Here is a 20939-nt window from a genome sequence, read left to right on the forward strand (position 1 = left end):
CTCCATTGTCTGCAATGCCCTTGGAGGAGGGAACCGCTCAGGAGGCACCGAGCACAGATATGTGGCGGTGGTGGGGTTTATTTAGTCTCCTTCTGGGTGCGGGCGGCGTACCGCGTGTTTCGGGGGGCAGGCAGACCCCTGTTCTGCTGCTCTGCCCGGTGCGTGAGGCTGTGCAGCTCCCCGGCGATGCCTGTAAGGTATTTTTTTCCGCCTCTTCTGAGTCAGGCACCTCCCTTCTCTTAGTAAATGACTTCACGCCGCTTGCCACGGTCTAGTGAGGATGCAGCGTCGTGGCTCCCGGTGGTCAGCCCGTTTATTTATTCGCTTTTCTTAATAGGGGAGGTTTTCTTCAGCTTTCTGGCTGTCTTGACTTACTTGCGTCGTGATCGGTGCACGTTCTGCGTGGCACATCCTTATTTAGCTTTCGGCACAGCCCACACGTTGCAAAACAAAAAGTTTGGAGTTGAAATCCAGTTGTCTTGAGGCAACAGAGTGGTATCACAGGTCTCTCAGCCCAAAGTCCTTCGTGTCAAGAAGCTCTTCTCCCCAGGCTAATGAATAGAAATCGTTAATTTTTATGTTAGAGATTGTAGACAGAAGTTTTTGGTGTGAGTAATGGTTTCTACCTTGCCCAGAGCTTTTGTATATCCCGGACTGGATGTGTGCTCTAAGGGGATCAATGCCCAAAAGTCCTTGCTGGGTCAGGGCATCGAGTTATGAACACTGATGTACGTTACTTCTCTCCTTTCTTCCATGTGGCCTTTACTAATGCCACCTTCTTCCTCAGTTCATTTATAAGGTCCCCAAATTCTCACTTTCTGAATCTTCCTTGAAAACTCAGAATGAGGGGGTTATTTTTGAGGGGTTTTTTTTGAGTTTTACTGGCTTTGTGATGTGGGTTGGCATGGGAGATCCCTCCTGACCTTTGTGTATCAGTTTGCCAGCGCTTACTGTGGTCTCCACGGGGAGGAATGGGCTCTCCCTTCTTTAATTTTGCCTTGCCTGTAATGAAAGCTTGTGCAAACAAGGAGAAGATGAGTCTTTCTAGCTTCTTTAGACTTTCTTTTTTTTTTTTTTTCCAAATGGAATTCAATCTCCTGGTGTTACTGTAGTGTAAAAATGTTATGGGAAAGGAAACTGCAAACAAAAGGGGAAGAGAAACCTCCACAAAATCTAAACATCCGTGAGATTGCATTCACTGCAAAGCTGTTGTCAGCTCGTGTTTGGCTGTGTCACGTTTGAATAAGAATAAAGACTTGCAGGAAGAGAAATATCACCATCGGTTTCTTGTATTGAAATTGGGAAAGGGGGAAAAAAAACCTGCGGGGCTGTTAAGAACATAGAAATGTTTCCTCTCTGCATAGCTGTTAGCCTTTCTCACGGGTGCAGTGTTCTGCAGCTGGAGAAGTGCCATAGACCTCCCTGCCCAGGGCAGCTCTGGGTGTGAAGGACCTTCAGCGGAGGTGGCTGTGATTGTAACGCAAGGAGAGCGCATTTTACGATGACTGTTCATGAGCCCCGTTGCTGAATATTGGTTCCTGCTGGCACTCCTGTCACTAATCCCTAACTGAGCACTGCAGAGTCACCAAGTGGGACCCCTCTTGGGATTAGAGATCGAAATCTCAGGTTGCCATGGGGACATTTAAATTGTGACAGCATCTGACTGTTTGGGTTGGGTGGTTTTTTTTTTTTTAAATCTATACATGTTGTTACTTAAAGCCTGGGAGGAACGTATTGGGAAGGTTCCTTAAGGCCAAAGAGGCAAAGGGTCTCTATGTGCCATAGATATCTGCTTTCATATGTTGAAGGATTTTCCAAGAACCTGATCTCGTGTGCTGCGTGTGAGGCTGTGACTCCCAGCGATCGGGTGCTCTTTCCCCTTATTCCGTGATTGAAAGCTAGGGAAGTAAATAGTTAAAAATACTTCTCTGAGGAAGAGCTCTGATTTGCTGAAGTGGTGCTTGGTAGGAATTGTAGGTGCACAGAAAGTTTTCAGGCGGAACGCTGTGGCTTCAGTTTCCCAGTGTCTGGGCTGCACTAGCAAGCGCTGTTGCCAGGCAGAGCCAACACAGGCAGAGTAGCCGTAATGCAGCTACGCTGGGCGCTCGCAGCGCAGCAGATGTGGAGGCTTTTCCTCCAGCCCAGGACTCACAAAAGGAGTCACAGTCCTGTATGGGTTCAGGCGATTAACGCAAGGGTCTTGCCTGCTCTTTGAGCCTGGGTGCTGTTGTATCAGACAGTCCCAATGCTCCAAGGTGTGGGATGTCAGATGTTGGGCTGCAGGAGCAGCGTGCCTGCAGCTGGTTTTATGTCAGTGATGCTTCTTTTTGAGAGCCGAACCCTTTTCAGGTGTTTCAGGAGGTTAAACCTGTTGGGAGGGTTCTGCTGAGTTATCTTGAAATCAGGTGGCAGTGACTTTGAGCAAGTTAAATTCTGGGGTTTTTGTGAGTGTTGTTAACCCCTCAACAATAAAATGGGACTTGCTGGGTCATAATTTGGATGGCCTTTCTCCTTTTGTCTATTTCCATTAAGTGAGCCCCAGCTCTCCAGCACAAGGAGGAAATTGCATTTGTTGCTGACACTGCATTTTGGTGAGAAGAATCGCTTGATTTCAGGAATATCACGCAAGCATTTGGACAAGTATTGTCCAAAGCTGTAAATCCCCTTGCATGGGATTTTCCATATTGTTCTGCTTGTCTAATGTAGAAAATACATCAGATCTGACGCCGTGCTCCAGAACGATGACTCATGTGTTGACTCCTTACTGAGCTGCTTAGGGGGAAAGGGTGATGCCTCTTCAAGAAGTCTCGGCTGGATGTTGGTGGCATCCAGTTGTGCGAAGTATTGCACTAGTGTGGTGTGCAAAACTTGCTCTGAAATGTCATTAGTTACAACATTTTCCTGACAAAACAGTTCTCCTTCTGGGAGAATGACATACTTTCTGCACATCTCCTCAGCTAGGCTGCACGTAAGGCTCTGAAGTTACCTTTCTGTCCAAAGCCCTGAACTTTGGACAAAAAATAAAACCCCAAGGCTTTATTTTTTGGTTGTGCCTGAAACTACTGTACAGTGTTGTCAGTTGCTTTGTTTCTCCCTGTCCTTTAGTGCAGGACAGGGTGCTTGGGCAGAGGTGTGGCATGGTGTGTATTGGGACTTAGAATGAAAAAGAAGGAATTAATAGGTAGGTCTGAATAATGACTTGGCCTGTGGCTGGTTGGTAACAGAGATATGTAGCCTGGTGAAAGCTGGAGAAGTCCTGAGGATCCCCAGAAGCAGGTGGCTGCTCTGTGGGCTGTGGGAAATTGGCATTGAAGAAGTAGTTGTAAACTGCTGCCGCCAGGCACTGAAGATCTGAAGTGGTGGTGGTGGTGGTCACAGGCTCCAGTGGAGAGGCCAAACCCTGCAAAAGGCCTGATAGCCTTATCAGCAGTGAAGTGTTCCTTCTGTTTGGTTTCCCCGTGGTAGCAGAGGTGTTGTTTGTAGTTGACCGACTGTTCCCGAGGGGAGAGCAAAAGAGGGTGTACTTGGCACAGGGACAGAAGGAGGAACGTTCACCCTTGGAGCCTGAGGATTGCCTGGACTTGTTTGTTGCAGCAGTGCACCTCGGGGCTTGGCGGATGAGTAAAGGCAACGGGATGATTCATGTGCTAAATTCTCTTGATGATTAAATCCTGGAAATAAATAGGTCTCTAGCCTTCCTGGGAGAAGGAAAGGTGAGGTGGCATACATTAAGCACTCGTGCATGTGAGTGTTGTGAAAATAACGATGATCCAAGGGGGAGAGTGTGGGTAGAAGGATGAAGAACGGTGGAAGAAATTTTTGGAAAGCAAAAGAGGTTAGAATGAAGAATTAAAAAGAAGAATTAATACTTGGGATCTGAAAGTATTAGATTTAGGCCTTAACTCTCTCACACAATAATAATTTTTAATTAAATTATAATATTCAAGAGGGATATATTTGCTTCGGAAACTTTGAGGAAAGTGTAACCACTGAGTAGGTGGAAATGCCTGCTGTAGAATTCGCTGCAATACAGAACTGGTTTGACAGGAGTAGTTTTCACACAGAAACAAAACACAACTCTTCATTCATGATTCTTCCTGGAGTCAGCTCAATGACTTGCCCAATGGAAGGTGAGAAACTCCAGAAGCTGGGAAGCTTTGTTTTCTTTTGATCTATGAATAGCAAGAAGGTATGAAAATCACATCTGCCCTGATGAAAGCTTGAGGGACGTATACAACCAAATTCATTGACTACAGGTAATGTCCTGTGTAAAGAGTTAACACAAATTTACTTTTATTTTCATTCAACACAGCTATAAGGATTTAATTTGAGATCCAAAGACATTTTTTATTACTTGTACCATAATATTCATACAAGGTTTTTTTTTTATCCTAGTTATAAAATGTTTTGCAGCTAATGAATACGAAATGCTCAATGAAAAATGAACAGTCAAATAATAAAGGGAAAAAAAAAGATAATAATGAAAGTAATTTACAAATAGTAAAATAGGGAATAAATGTCTATATAGCTTCTTAATCAGTAAAAAAAAAAATAAATCCCCAAAACTCATGTTGTTCCAGTCAGGAATAATCTATATTTCTTTCCAAAGTTCTCAAAAGTATATATGCAAAACAACATCAGAACAGATTATTTAAATCAGATTTAAAGTAGATACTTCTAAGTCAAAGTGAATTAACCAGCTCACACTGTGTATCAAACCTCAGATTTATGTTGGAGAAAGATGAGCAAATAGTAAAGAAATTCCAGTGCAGAAATGGGTAGAAGTGATCATTTTTAGAGATACAAGGGGAAGATTATTTAAAGGTGGTTTGGTTTTTTTCCCTTTTTCTTTTTGTTTGTTATAGAAAACTGTCTGGGAGAAATTTCTGCAGTCAAGCACACGTGTAGGCACTTGACATGTTATTAAGTGCTTGGATGGGGTCGTGCAGGAGAAGCCACCGGTGTAGGAGAGACCAGAACTGGAGCAGATTCTGGGCCTTTGTGGGTTTGGCCATGGGATGGGGACACATTTGTGCTTGTCCAGCACCCCTGTGTGCAGGACTGATGGGGTGAGGGATGTGTTCGCCAGGTCCTGCGAGGGGTCTGTTTCACCTCCTACCCCAGCAAGGCCCGGGGGTGAGGAGCAGCTATGCTGGAGAACAAAGGGTGGCAGAGAGAACCTTTTGCTGCTCTGGAATGGGCCTCAGCAAACAGTACTCATGTGAGGAGTACTGTTTGTGCTCCAAGGATGCCGGCGCCAGGGAAGCCCTGTGGAGGGTAACTTTGGATGCTTGTATTACAGCTGGAGTTGGTAAATTAAAAAGCAAGGTGCAGCACCCATTTTTAGGGTAATTTTTCTTGCTGTGACGCATCAGTGAGAACAAAGTGGGAGGCGGCTGTTGGGGAAATACCTTTTCTGTCAGCACTGTGCTAGGTGGCATGCTTTTTGTTGATGAGGATTCTGTTGGTGTCCTGTTCTGTTGGCAGAAGAGAGGCCTGTGATTTTGCTGTGGTGTGTTTCTGTGCTGTGATGGTGGGGATTGAGGGGAGGACAACTGAGAGATCTCACACCAGGACTGGGAGGCCTCATGATGTGGGGGTAGGGTTGTTTAAGATTACAGACAGGGGCAAATAATGAGTTTTGATATTCAAGCTGAATAGAAAATAACTGGTGTCAGAAGGAGTATTGAGATCTTGTGCCCTAGGATCCCACGCTGATGCTTCTGCAGTCAAGGGTGGAATATTTAGGAATATCTGTGCAGGATCGAGTCATGGAGAAGGGCAATCTGGGGTAAACTGTAGCTGCAGACCCCCAGGGTAAATACCTTTTTAGGTCTTCTTTAATGATGGTTCGTTTAAAATTCCATTTTTGTTGTTTATTAGAACCTTGTTCATGCTGTTGTCACTAATGGCCTGTCAGGCTTTCCATTACACACCAGTGTTTCAGGGGATTTGCAGTTTGGCTATGAAGATTAGCTTCCGTCAGGAGCTTGACAGATGTCATCCCAGATCGATAATATAATATGGTCCTTTTTTATTTATTATTACAGCTTTTACATATTTTTTGAGCAGTTGGCTTATTAGTTTATTCTTTCTTCTTAATGGAGATGAAACTTTATAGGATTTTCAGGTCTTGCTCAAGAGTTTTAATTACAAGAGACAGAGTGGTGATGTGGTGATGCTGAGATAAGAGAGTAAGATTTAAAAAAACCCACGACAAACCACAAACCACCCCCCAAAAAAAAACCCCAAAAAACAAGCAAAACCAAAGATATCCAAGATACCTTGCAGAACACTACTGTGCCAACTAAATAAGCCGTTTAGTTTTTAAAATGATGCATGGTGCAGTTGGTTTCTGGATGCTAGCAGAATCCCCAACTTATTTTTAAAAATGACTTGGTCCCTCAGGGGTGAATTATGAATCTGTAAGCTTGACAGTGGGAATAGTCAGGGTATTTTAAAAAATCTGCCTCTCGTGTAATACTGTACTTCTAGTTGATAACAAAACTTGGTTTTGTTGTTCTAGTAGTATAGCCTAAATCTTTAATAAGGTACCAGTCACAAATCCATTTTGAAGACTGTGTTTTGAGTTTAAGATGGATTGGAGGTCTGTCTTGAGGATTAGAATACAGCTTACCTTTATAGTTCAGGATGGACCTTCTAAGGATTTAACTGTGTAACTGGTTGGATTCTTTCCAAATAAATGAAAAATTGAATTTCCTGAAGGATGAAACATGTTGGTCTCCCCTTTCATAGTCTGTGCTCAGGATGCTAATCAATAGAAAAAGCTCAGAGAGTGCAAACTTTTCAGTAGGTGAAATGCACTGCCTCTTGTGCTACAGCTACATTTTGGGGAAACGAAACCCTGTGATTAAAAAGTTAGTAATGATTGTTACATCTACTTATACTTGTAAACAGGGTAAGTAGGATCAGGGTAACAGCTCACTGGCATTGAAAGTATTACAATGAAGTGAATGATAAGATGTTAGGAGAAAGTCTGTACAAAATCAGTTTATGGTGGCAGGAGCCTGCTGAATAGTGAAGCTACTTTCAACGAGTCAGTATTCAAAAGAATGTGAAACAAGCTGCTTTTGGTCTATTTGCAGCCCCTTGAGTGAAGCAAGGTGAATGTCAGAGAATTGAGGTTGCTCTTTTTTGTGTGTGATCTCCAAACAGTGTATTGATTACTCGATGCAGGAAATAAAATACAGTTCAGGATATAGAAACATCAGATGCAGCTTTGTGCTGCTTCTGTAGAGGTGTTATGATGACCTGGGTACACTCTGACAGCAGTTCTGTTGATTGATGTTAATTAGATGCACCAAGCATCCTAAGTAATGTTTTTCCCTGAATTCTTACTGTTTAAGGCATGGATGCTATATGTGAGACTTTATAGGGTTTTCTACAATTCTGTTTTAGAAACAAGGTGTTTTGCTTTGACTGGTCTCTAACACTGTTGTACTGGCTGTGTGCTGGCACTATGCAGAACTTCTCTGGGAGTATGTTAAATATGTTTCATTCACAAAGTTAAATCCTTCTGAGGTCAATGTGTTGTTTTGAAGGCATGTATTATGATGTGAGCAATTCCTTTTGGGGCTGTGGAAGTGCAGAATGAGTGGCAGTGTGGTTGTTGAGGTGTTGGGGAGCGATGCATTGGCAGTTCCCCTGCAGATAGAAGACTGTCATCCATCTGATGCTTGAGTCCTTAGTCAACCTGAGGGTTCATCATTCTTTTTACTGGATGTTTCTGGCACTACAGAAGGAGGGGGAGGAATGAGTGAGTCACTAAACTGGAATACAGTTGGAGTCTATAACCCTGCATGCATGTGCTGAGGAGGGTTATACCAAGCACAGATGCTGAACTTCAGAGATCTGGATTGTTTGATTTTGGGCAAGTTGCTGGCACTCTTTGTGCCTGTGTTCCCCATCTGGTATTGGGAATCAATAACCCATTACCTCAGAGGGAAAACTGTCCTACAGTTGACAACAGTTCTAATATCTTAAGGACAAAGGGTGGGTGGGAGCTGAAAGCTCCCTCTCTAAGGAGCAGTAGGACAGCCACAGTGGAGTACCTCAGGGAAACCAAGCATGGGCATGTCCTTCCTCTTTCTACTTCTCTCTTTGGCAAGAAACTTTAAAAGGAATCACAAATGTTGCCTTTTCAGCAAAGTGCTATGGAAAATGCGACATTAAAAATGCAGTGCTTACCTTGTACCTGTTTGTCACTGCCTCTTAAACTTGAGGTTGAGGGCATTTTCTAAAATTCATGGGGAAAAAAAAGGACAGAGGGGGAATTGGAATTTCTGCAACTGTATCTGAAGCCTTTGCGTCTCTTCACATGTAAGATCTATGCTTTAGTGCTTTGATGACTGAATGGAAGAATATTTATATTCTTTACTTGAAAGCTCTAGTGGCAACATCAAAGGGTAGTAAACTCTGTAATCAGAATCACAGGGAAGAGTGTCCTGAAGCCGAGGGGTGGGCAAAAGCAGCAAAGGACATTGCTGCCTTGTGCGATTGTTGAGGAATTTTCTAAACAAGACCTTTATTTCTCAGCTGATGTGTTCCTCCTTGACACCTTGTAACTGTCATGAGATAGGGTAGTGACTTCTCAACAGATAAAGGATGTGACTGTTTCTGGTTTTATAAGCTGTATTTTGTAAGGACTTGTTTTTAGCCTGGAGAGAGCGTGGCTGTTTTGGGAGTGAGGTGGTGGGTGGGAGAGACCCCAGGGAAGGGAGAGAAGGCAGAAGAAACAGCTGAAGTGTCAAACCATAGTTATGTTGCAGACTGGAGGCACAAAGCTATAAAGTCTCTTGACTATTTAGTCCTGTAATCATGTTCCTGGGTTGCTTCACTGTAGCACACCTGTGTGCAGACCTTCCAGTTCCGTAGGAATTTGTGGTTGTCCAAGTCTCTTCTTTGGAGGAGAAGCTGGAGTAGTGATGCTGGTTACGAATGGAAAGGGATGAGCACTTTGTCAGCAGCTACCATGTTAGCAGCAGGCTAAACCTCTGGCTGTTAAACCAAACAGTAGCTTTGCAGTAGTTGCTCTGTGTCTTAAGGAGTAGCTGGCTTTAGGGCAGCTGTTTTGGATTCTTTCTGACTGAAGTTAGCATGTCATGGATGTTAATAAAACACCTTATTTTTTTTCCTCCATTCTTTCTTGTAACCAGTAATGACCGTTTCCCCAGAGCGCTAATTTTTCTAGTTTTCAATTGTTCTGTTGTGGATTCAATTAAAATCTTGTGTTTCACTTGGGCTGGCAAGGAACAACGTCCCACCTCCACACGTGCAGGATGCCTGCAGCACAGAAGGCTGGTGTGCTGTCAAGGGGATTGATGGTCTCCTTTGATGGCTTCACAGTGAAGAGAGCTGTTGGGAGACACGGATCAGTGTGGTTTGCTTAAAGAGAGGGGCCTGCTTTTGCAGTAAGAGGAGGTTTCACTGGGTTGTATGTGTGTGGGCAGACGCTCTTCATTTTTATTTTTAGATAAGCAGCTATATTTGTTACCCTGGAAGCCTGTGTTAATAATCATGGAAATGCTGAATGGAGTGCTGCCTAATTAGCTGAAATATCTAGGCACTGGCAAAATCGTTCTGTTGGTTGGCTGTAACCTTAAGTACCACTTTGCTTTAGCCTGAAGACTTTAGAAAGCAACTCAAAGTAGGATTTTTAAAGGGCGTGTTGTTTTAAGAAGTCCCCCCTTCTGTAGTTTATGATGTTTCCTGTCAAGTTGGACACCCAGTTGAGAGATGCAGCGTCAAACAGTCATTTGGTTTTGGTTGGTTGGGTTTTTTTAAAAAAATCTAGGCCGCTAGAAGGGTGAAAGTGTTGGTTGTCAGCTTCTAAAAGCGAATGGGTTTGTGGCCTCCAAGGTGAGTGAGCATTACAGCTTCCAGGGCGAAGCTGCCAAGTGCTCAGTTGGAAAGGTGCTGCCCATGTTTCTACTTAGAACAAAGAAGCTGAATTTAGAAGACACCACCCTAGGATAGTGGGCGTGTGTAGGAAATAACTCTGCTTCCCTGGGAAACTGCTGCTGGAGTAATTTACTCCTCCCTCCTGCCTTGACAGCGTGACACGAAGTAGCAGCCCACAGCCAGGAGAAGCCTGAAAACATCAGAAGCAGCCACGCTCCAGGTAGCTTCGTAAGGCTGGAGGTCTGGCAAAAAGCTTTGTGCTGGTTTCACCTGACCTACCACAGTAGTCCCTCAGTGCTTTGACAGTGGTTTTTATGAAGTGTGGAAATAGAGACAGTGGGTGTCATAAGTGCGCGGCGGTCGGCAGTCACCAGTTGGAGTGATTGCTTCAGTGGGAAACAAAACCAGCGTGTGTGTATAGCAGTGAACGTGCCCATTTGTGCTGTTACAGATGAGTTTCTGCACTCCAGTGGTGCCAGCATGCTCCATTAAGTTAACAAGTAGACATCCCAGACTGGATTTAGGCCTTGGAAAGTTTAGGGCTCTTGCTGCTAGGTCCTGGAAGCAGCAGTAGGGAATGTGTAACCATTTGACCCTCTTTCACGGGGTTTAATGTGGTTGCATCCAGTGGGAGCAAGGTTGCCTCTGCCTGGGGAGGATAGTTACACCTGCATTAAATTCCCACAGTTACCTCAGGTAAGAAACAGAAGGTTTTTGCATTAGTTTATGTGAAAGGCATAACTAGGTGATTGCTCTGGTGTTATCCTAATGGATAAATTAGATCTGTGAAAGCAATGCTTCAGTCCCTCATGGAATTGCACATGGGTCTGAGAGAGGTCTGGATGCAGCTTCTAGGGAATTGAACCACCACATGCTACGAGAGGCTGAAGTGCAGCAAAGCTGCTGTTGACTGGGTGATGAAAATTAGTTTATTATTTCTGTGCACTAAAGTACAGTGCCAGATAAGTGTATCCTGCCAATTGTGTTGACCTCTGCTGGGATTAGATATTTAAAGTAAACTGGCCTGTAAGATGCTGTCTCAATTTGGTATTTCATACCAACAAATGATATTTAATTATTTCTCTCTAAGTTTAACATCCAGGATTGCTCTGTCTTGGACAATAGTTCTCAAATTATTTATGGTTTATTTTGAATTTTGCTTTTGAAAAGGTGGTTATTTGCAGATAACCACAGTAGTTTATGCTTTTAAATCCTGGGCTTTGATATTAAGTGTTAACTAAAACGATGGTTTTCACAGCATATGTAGTAATAGAAGAGATGTGACCAACAGAAAGAGGTGTGAAGTTTAAGAATATGTTTAACAGCACTTTTGTCTCAAGAAGAGGTTATGTTTGTGTTCTCAGCCATGATGATATGCAGCAATCTTCTTCAGCAGGAGAAGAGCAAATGGAAATGGTGAATTGAAACAAATACACATGGAGGAGAGGAAAGAAGATCTTCCCCACCTTCCCCTTCTGAGTTATACAGAAACTATCCCAAGGGAAATAAAGGAGAAAACCACAGTGCCCAGGGAGCAAGCCCAGAGACTTCTTGATGCTTTTGTGTGAGCAGCCAGTGGTTTTCCTTTCATATTTTCATTACCTGCAGGAAGTAAAGTAATACATAAGCATTTTTCAGGACGGATCACAGAGGGTCCACGTTTGAGAAAGCTGCCAAAATGCAGCAGACACACAAATCTGTATGTGGTACTTTGAAAAACCACTAAAAGGTGACAGAGAAAGGTGCAAATGAACACCAGCCATAAAACTTCATGGGGACATAGAGCTATCAAATGTATTTCAGCACTGTGACATACAATGTTATTACTCTATCATGTCTGTTAATAGCTATCATGTAAAAAAATAAACATTCACCTTTATCTTAGTGCTGCTACATGCAGACATTCATATGCTTAGAATATACTTTAACATAAGTTGAAGTATCTGACGAGTTGTTCTCTTCATATGACCTCCACAAAAATACTTTGAGGAGTTAGACTTGAGCTAGACTCCTGCAAAGGTGGCTCTATGTTCATCTTGGGGGGAGAAAACAAATGAAAAGAAATGTGATTAAAGGGGATCAAAGTGGCAGGTGGTATGTGAGGTCTAGAAGACAGGAACTAAAGTGTTTGTGGTGGGCTGAGTCCCCCTTCTGAGGCCAGAAGCCCCCCAGAATTGCTCTATCACTCTCCTTTTCATGTGGACAGGGGAGAAAATATATATTGAGAGGCATAGGAGTCAAGATAAGGACAGAGAGACATCATTCTGCAATCAACGTCACAGGCAAAACAGACTCAACATGGAAGAAATAGGATAATGAGAAATAAAACCAAATCGTAAAATACCTCTCACCACCCTTCCCTTCTTCCCAGGCTCAACTTAATTCCTAATATCTCCCCTGAGTAATAAATGGGGGAGGGGAATGGGGGTTGTGATCAGTTTATCACTAGTTGTCTTTGCCACTCAGGGGGAGGACTCCTCACACTCTCCCTGCTCCAGGATGGGACTCATCTGATGGGAGACAGTCCTCTGTGAACTTCTCCAGCCTGAGTCCTTCCCTAGGGACATAGATAAAGGGGCACTATTGGTATCTCAAATGGAGAGGTGAGTACTAGGCAGAAAAATCTTAGTTTGGTAGGAAAACAGGGAAAAACCCACCTACAAGAGGATGCTGGCCACATCTAGTATTTGAACAGTGTTCTTTCTCCCACAAGGTAACAGCTTTTCACAGAAGTTCTTCTACTCTTCTTTTTTAGACAAAATAAGCAAATATTGGTGGAATAAACGTACTACCACTTCTTCTGCTCTTTGCACAAAGTATTTATTTTGCCAAATCCTGCAAAAAGGAGGTCAGTGCTTTGCCTCTATTAGATTGTTACCAATACTGTTAATAAATCAGAAATAACTGACAGATGAACAACTTAAATGTCTCCTCCTGTTAATGAGGTATTGAGTCAGATGAAAGAGGCTTCGTGGAGGAACCGTGCTCAGATCTCTCAGCACTGACTGTGTCTGCACTCTTCTTCCTGCTTGCCAGTGGTTAATTAGGAGGTAGAAACAAAGACCCCAAATGAGTTACAGAAAGACTGTAATTACGTTTATTAGAAAGTCTGTGTACATGTGTTAGATTAGCACTGGCTATCCTTCTCTTGAATTATTTGATTTTGGTAATTCAGTTCTGTGGCTAAGCTTCTTGTTAAGGCAGATTTACACAACCACCTGTGGTGATGCTTGAGTATGGGCAGGCAGTGGGGGTAAGGATTCTGGTACTCCTGCCTCCTTGCCCGTGGCTGTTTCAGGAGGGGTTGGGGAAAAGAGGCTGGGTGGATGTTGAGGTGTTGGGGAGCAGGAGATTCTCTTATCATGTTTGTGTAGCCAAAGTGGTTGTCGTGATCCCCTGTCGCTCATCAGGGCTTTTCCAGAGGCTTACGGCAGAGGCCAGGGATGTCCCTAGAACAGACAAAGGGATTTGATGGAGGATGGCAGCACAGGGACAGGCTTTGATAAAGGCCAGCATGCCGTCTTAGGGAAGGGGAAGGTAATGCTGCTTTGCCCAAGCTCCCATGGGGTTGGTTTGCTGTGCTTGGGCATCAGGCTGCCCTAGTTAGTGGCACTAAGGCCAAGGTGGGATCCCTTGTGTGTGGCATGGAGGAGAGGGGATGCCACCTGCCAGGTCCTTGTCCCTTGACTGGTGAGAAAGGACTGGCTTTTGGGCACATGGGGCTTGTGGGTTCTCTGGGTTTCTTTTTCACAGGCGTTCTGTGGTTTGTAAAGGTGAGCTGAAGCTTCACCCTCGCCCTGCACCAGAGGCCTTGTGCAGAGAGCTTCTTGGTGGTGCCCTGTTTCCACGGCACTTCTGGGCAGAAGGTTGTCCATGGGCCTTCCCTTCCTTGGCCCGATAAGGCTGGGCCTGGTCCAGGGGTTTGTGAGGTGTTGAGGGGTTATGGTGGGAGGTGTGTGTTCTTGGGAGCCTGTCTGGGGGCAGTGGAAGCCAGGGGGCCTGCAGGGAGAGGCTGTTGTGAGTTGGAGCAAGCAGTTTGCATCAAACAGCCTGCCTTGCAGGATGACAGAACCTGCAGAGGGAGGGTAATGCTTCTGGACTGGGTCTTACCTCAGGAGGGGCTTGGTCCTGTGAGCATCTGTGGGGTGTTGGAGCCCATCCTCTAATGACTGCAAGGGCCTGTAGAGTCTTGCTCTCAAAGCAGCCTCCCTGAGAAAGTGGACACCCTCATAAAAAGGATCCTGCCCTTTCTTGATGGAGTGGCCTGGATATGACATGGGTCATCTGGCAAAATAGACCTATGTACTTCGTTGCACTCAGGTAGAGTCACCCTTCTTCATAGTGGCCTGTGTGGGGCCGTGTTTCTGATTTGGGACTAAATTAGAGCTTTCAGTGTGCATTTCTACTTGAAAAGGTCTGTAAAATCCTACAAGACAGTTAAGTGCAATATCCATGATAACCGAGTTTACTTGTACAGCTATTGATTGAAATTAACGTGGGAGAAAATCACCTTGTGTGGGTTGAAATTGTTATTTTTCCTTTTGGAAAGGTGTGACTCTCGTGCTTTGTCATAGATGTAGAGATTCCACATAAGCAGCATCCATGGAATGCTGCAGCAAGCTCTGCGTGCTTCGCGTGGTTTCTTTTAACTTCAGCCCAGCTTGCTTTGAAGTTTTCATAACACCGGGGGTTTATCCCAGGTGGTGGGAGGAGGTGAAATGGTGGGGCAGGGCCGCTGTCCTAGGTGCTAGGACTCATAGGCCACCCCACAGATGAGGCTCTCAGGGTATCTTACTACTACTTTGAAGCACACCCTTGAACGTAGGGACAGAGAGAATTGGCACCCTGAGCAGAAGATGACGTAGGTGATGTCATGTGACAGTGTGTCATTCCTGTCTGGTGGGGCTGATCACTGGGAAGTCTTTGCTGACAGGTGGATGCATAGATTTGGGAGGGATGTGTGTGCAGCTCTTTGTGGCATTTTGGGAGGTTCTGATGCTGTGTCTAGGGCATGAGTAAAAGAATCTGAGCTCAGAGAGGAGATGGGGGGATGCTGAAATTCACCCAGAGCTGAAGAAAGGACAACTGGTAGCAGTTTCTGTGCTTTCAGATATTTATTTACTCTCTATGCAACTTAAACCCCTTTAAGTTCTTCAGTATCTGCTCTTCTCTATTGTTACTTTCTGCTGATCTTTTCGTTTACCACCATCAAGCTCTTTCTTCCTTTTCATTAGCTTCAGAGATTAAAGAAGCTCATCTCCCCAGACTCAAGCAGAGGAATTGCTTTCTCACTTTTGTTAGGAGAGGGGACACACATTCTTCCCATTCTAATTCCAGATAATTTGATTGGTGTCCAGACACAAACTTGGTAAGAGATCACTGATGCTGTAGGATGTCTTCTTGCATTTGTAACTACACAGCTTTGTAGCACAGTACCTAGGTATGGATTTCCTTGAAAACAGTACTTGCTTGACTACAGTCAGGCTACACGCCCTTCTATGGATTTATTGGCTCATCTACAGCTGTTTTCTGGATAAGCATTAAGCCAGGGATCTCAGTTTTTCTTGCTGGGATAATGTTGAGTCTAATTATTTTATTAGGTTAGTGTCTTCAATTTGTTGTCTGTTCTGTGAGTTCTAGAAGGCAGTTCTCTGTAATCAGTGTTTATCTGTGAGATTACTGGCTCCTGCTTCTAGAGAACAAATACCTGGAATTAATATGAAAAGACACGTAGTAGATGATCATCAGACTCATGCTGAGAGGATTTGAGATGCTGCCAGCACCAGCTGTGTCCACCCTGCTGTCTGCTGGAGAAGATTGCCTCCATAGTAGAGGTTGCAGGATGGTCACTGGGTCTGTTCCTCAGGTGCTCACAGCCTGTCAGCCTAAGAGAAGTCAGTGTTAGTTCATGTTAATAGTCTGAACTACAGCCGTTGAGGTGCAAATTCAACACCTGTATTGACAATTTGGAGCAGTCATGTGCCTTGTGTGTATTTGTGGTGGAAAGGTGAGAGGTTTCCTCCTATACCCAGGCTACTTGGCCTTATATTCAGGATTTGAGTTTTAGCTCATCCCAGGAGAAAATTTTTTTTTAAAGTAGTGCACTAGGCTATTTTCAGTAAGTGCTGTGCTGCAGAAAAGCTGTGTTACTGTTCTTCTGCTTTTCTTCACTGCACATTTTAGTCAAGAAATTCATCTAACTGTAGAAAATTTTGACATATGGAAGTGACTTTCTCATGGCAATTTGTTGTCCCGATACATCAGGTTAAGTAATAACTTTTTATTTATTCCCAGCATACCACTCTCTATGTTAATATTTGAAGGAGAGGTAATTTCCTACTTAGCTTTTTACTTTTATTTTTTTCATTCTCCAGCTGGGAATCCTCTTTCATAATTATTTCTGCTATTTTCTCTTTCATATTTTAATTTGACAGAAAATTTCTGACAAATGCTTTTAGTACTTAAATAGGACAACAACAGTGATGTGGCAGTGATGTGAATGCTAGTCAGCTTGACAGCTTGACAACTGATACACTAAGAAGAAAGCTCAGGGTTTGTTTTTTTTTTCCTGCAGAAAGAAATGCATATGTCAAAGGTATCAAGATGTCAAATTTCTTACACAAAAGAAAGCTGGATGGGGGAGCAGATATGAATTGAAAGTTTTAATTTGTGAAGCACAAGTCTTGGGTCTTAGTTGTAACACTTTTTTTTTTTTTCTCCCTTTTTTTTCCCCTTTGGCAAATTGGAAGCTGTTTATCCCTACTCTGTCATTATCCTTTTTTTTTTGTTTCCCCTTTTCCCTTCCAATCACTGTGTGTTCCCCAAACGCCAGGCACTCAGCTAACTTTGCTTAGGTGTATCTCTACTGGAATAAGGTTCTTGTTTCACCACAAGCAAGATGTTGTTGGTAAAACCAAAAATATTTAATTCCTCTTTGCTAAGCACGTCTTTCAGGGAAATGCCTGGCATTTCTAAAGTATGTTCAAAGACTGTAGGATAGCTGTTATGTATTTATGGCTTTTAATACTACATTCCCCCTTCCTTAAGATACATTTTTTGCTTTGATCTTTCAGATGTTCTGAATCGTGATGGTGTTGGGCTAAGAACAGTTGACCCAAGAAATGCATTAATTCCAGGTAGCCAGAAGTGTTTATGTCAAAATGACATTCAAAGCCTGATGGTAGATTGCTTATTTTCCCCGAAACACATGGGAACACGTATGGTTTGGTCCATGGTCTCAGGTGAAACAAGTATCAGAAGAAGCTGGATGTTGGCATGCGTGAATGAATACAGTTTTCATGTGTGATGGTGCCATAAATCTGGGCTTTATGAGAAGAAAAGCAACAAAATGAGGTTGGAAGATACAAGATGAATTGCGTTCCCCTTCCTTTTTATTGTTTCTCTTGTACCCTGTCTGGCTTCTTTCACTGATCAGGGCAACTTATCAGCAAAACAGATGTTGCTGTGCACTGTGTAGTCTATTTTGGCTACTTGGCTATCCTGGTTTCAGCATGGATATGTTTGGGAGTTTAGGGTGAGAGCGGTGCTGATAACACGTGGGTGTTTGAATTGTTGCCAGGCAGTGAAGGACTTTTCATTTGTTCATATTGCCCTGCTAATGAGAAGGTGCGGGGTGCCCAGGAAGCTGGGAGGGGACACAGCCAGGGCAGGTGACCTGAACTGGCCAGAGAGGGTATTCCATGTTGATGATGTCATGCTCAGCATAAAGGGAGGCTGATGGTGGGGAAGGAGGGCACAGCTCCAGGGTGTGTGGTTTTGGGGAAGGTCTGGTTTCAGAATGTCTCCAAGCTGTACAGCCTGAGCTATGTGGTTTGGTGAGAAACTGCATTGGGTAGCAACAGTTCTGTATGTTTTGCTATAAGGTCCTGTTATTGTTATCTCTCTCTCTTTCTCTCTCTCTGCTGTCCCAGAAAACCTTCACCCCAACATGAGAGGTTTGTTTTGGGTTTTTTTTGTTTGTTTTCCTTCCCCACAATTTCTCCCCACACCCTCTTAGAGAGAGCAGCTCTTGGCTGGGGCAAGACCGCAACATTGGCAAAAGCAGCTTCTGTTGAAGGCCCTCCTCTGTCAGTTCCCTGCTTGCTGATGTCATCATGGTTTTTGTTTTACTCATGCTCTGCTTTATCTTTTCTTGTGGTTGGCCAAGGTCGCCTTCAAGCAGCGTTCAGTAGCATCTCGGTGGGGTTTAGATACCAGAGCTGTTATGCATACTGAGGTCGGAAAGAAAGCCTGAGTCTGGTGCAGTCTCACAGCTAGAAGGCTAAAAAGAAAGGGGAGGGTGAGGAGAAAAAGAAAAGTCAGAAGGATATCCTTCTGTGGCTTTCGCAGCCTGAGTGTAAGGAAATGAAGTATTCCGACTGTGAAGAGCTGGCCTGTAATTCTGACATCACTGTTACGCTGCGATTGGGAAATGCTACTGGCACATTGCAGCAGCTGGTGCCAGAGCAACCAAGCACCCCCACATCCACACACCTCATGTAACTGCATGTTGTGCAGTTACTGACATCTATGAAGTGGCAAGTAGAAAGAGTATCTTAAAGCTCAGAGGATGGGACTGAAGTAGGGATGGGGCACGTTTCAGTTTCACTGTCTTGGGTTTTAAGTCAGCATAGATTTCCTTGCATGTGTTTCACTGGTATTATTTTACTGGTGAAGAATTCAGAGGCTGCTCAAGAAGACTTGGAAAGGAAAAACGCAATTAAAAAGCCAGCCCTATGCATTTGTTCAACATAAAGAAGGAAAGCTGACCACAAGGGAAAGCATCCCTTACCCTGTGTTCCTGACAGGAAACCGGGCAGCTTCCCAGAGTAGCCTGCAACGGGAGCGAAAGGAAAGCGTCGCTGACAGTGCCGTGCTGGCCACCATGGCAGCCCTCCCCTCCCTTGTGCCAGCTATTGCTTTGAGGAGCTCTTTTTTCCTCCTGCTTGGTGGGTTTGCATGAGACAGGAAGATTTGAAGGGCAGCATCAGAAAGTAGGTTGAGGTGGTCTTTTGTTAGCATTGGAGAGCAAAACTACAACTGCTACCTGCAGTTAGGTATTTACCTTAAAACTGGCCTATTGTCTTCTGAAATCTATGGACCTAAGGATTTGTAAGACACAAGCCTATTCTAGCAGGATGTTTATATCTCTCTCCTTTTACTGGTTGCAAACTGCAAGTGCTTTTTTCCAGGAAATTCTCCTGTTTAGTGGAAGAGCTATTTCATGCATGTCTCTTGCATGGCATTTTATAAAACATGGAAGGCATCTTAACTCTAGTTTGATCTTGTGATGTAGGTATTTGCCATTCAGTTTTCACTCCTGGTCTGAGTGTGCGCTTGCAACGAGTCACTCTCCATTTGAAATTCCTTGAAAATCCTGCTTTGTAGCCAGAGGAGGTATGTTAAATGGAACACATTCAAAAAGTTGGAGTTTTTTTTTTACTATATTTATAATAATTGTTCAATATTATCTTAATGTTTTTAAGTGACATACATTTTAAGTACGTAACTACTAGAAAAGGGACAGGATTCACACCAGTTCTGGTAACGGTGGCAGCTTGCAAAATCTGGCATCGTTTCTGGTAGGCTTTGTCTTGGCTCAGTAGATCTGTTAGCATTTCCAGTAACCTTTCCCTTCTCTTGATTTAGTCCTTCATTTTCATCCCAGATGCTTTTGTTTGCATTTAAAAAAAAAAAGAAAAAATCTGTTCAGTTCTTTTTATGGAAAAAAGCTTAAAATAAATCAGATTTAATGGAGAAATTCAGAGCTTTGGAAATGGAGAAAGTATTGATTTCCAGATTTCATGCATGACTTTATTCAGGTTTTAAAAGGTTCTATGTGTTTATCTACTGTCTCTTTTGTTAGGTGTTTGATATCCTGAATTGATTCCATTTGTTCTGTGTCTTCTCAGGGGAAAGAAGACAGGCAATGGGAATTTTGAAATAAAGCCATGGGATAGAAAAGAGGGAAATAAGTATAATATTAAAAACAACTGCTTGCAGTTTCTTGGAAGTGGGATGTATATTTCTAAGTTAGGTGTGTTTTTAAAATATTACCATTTCCTGTAATAAGTGCTTTTTGTTGTCTTTCAGAAGCCTGCTGTGTGCTTGAATTGCACTTGCATGTGTGAAAGTGGAAATGGCTATCTGTAGCAAGACCCCCTGGGGAGTATTTTGGCTGTACACTAAAATGTGTTGTGTTTATCCACAGTCATTGCCCTGGAAATGATACACTTATCACCTGCTACTAGTAACCAGAAGCTGTTACTGCTAATCCACTCCTGTGACAATATGCTTGTTTCCTGTAAGTTCCAAGAAGAATTTTGTCTTCTTCTAGGAACATTCTAGCTGGCTGTTTTGCAATGTGGGTTTTTTTTTCCAGAAGTGGCAAAGTTAAAAGTTTTGACATGAGCAATATCACTGTTATTCTCCTCTTCAAAATTAGTTCTTCAAGTTATGAAATACTAAAACCAAAAAAAACCCCACAACCCCACCCCTATATTACTCTTTTATATCAAAATCAGTTGAGTACAAGAACATGCCAAGTTTTGGGGAGAAATTTTTATATTCATAAGATTATTCCTCCCCCAGACCCCCCAAAATTACAGAGGCAAATTAGGGTAATTCCAAGGTGCTAGAAAGGACAAAAGCCTTCATGTACTAATGTGCAGCACAAGCTCCAGCTGCTAATGGTTAAGTTGAGGTTTGGGTGTGCAGTGAGCTATCCTGTGCCTACCTGTTGTGAAATGATTCTTGCTTTTTCTGAGGCTCCTGGTCCCAGTTAGAAGCAAGAAGCAAGATGTGGTGGTCCATGACTTGGTATTTTATCTTTCATGTGTTTCCTTAACAGTATTTTCTTTCTTTCTGTCTCAATCTTTTTTTTTTTTTTTGCTTCATTGGCAAGTATTGTTTGGTCTTCAGTAAGCAAATGCTCCACATGGAGAATTGGTGGTTTGTTATTGTTCATGTTAACAGATAGTATTTTTATACTGCTGGCAAGAGGGTGATCACTTCTTAAC

At 43.3% G+C, this 20939-nt stretch overlaps 1 protein-coding gene across 2 annotated transcripts in view; it reads left to right on the forward strand.

Moving 5' to 3' along the window:
* The window catches only part of KIAA0930, a 68373-nt gene that overhangs the window by 374 nt on the left and 47060 nt on the right, over window positions 1–20939 (forward strand). The window lies entirely within an intron of this gene.

This window comes from Gallinula chloropus (assembly GCF_964237585.1).
Source record: "Gallinula chloropus genome assembly, chromosome: 1".
NCBI classification, from domain to species: Eukaryota; Metazoa; Chordata; class Aves; order Gruiformes; family Rallidae; genus Gallinula; species Gallinula chloropus.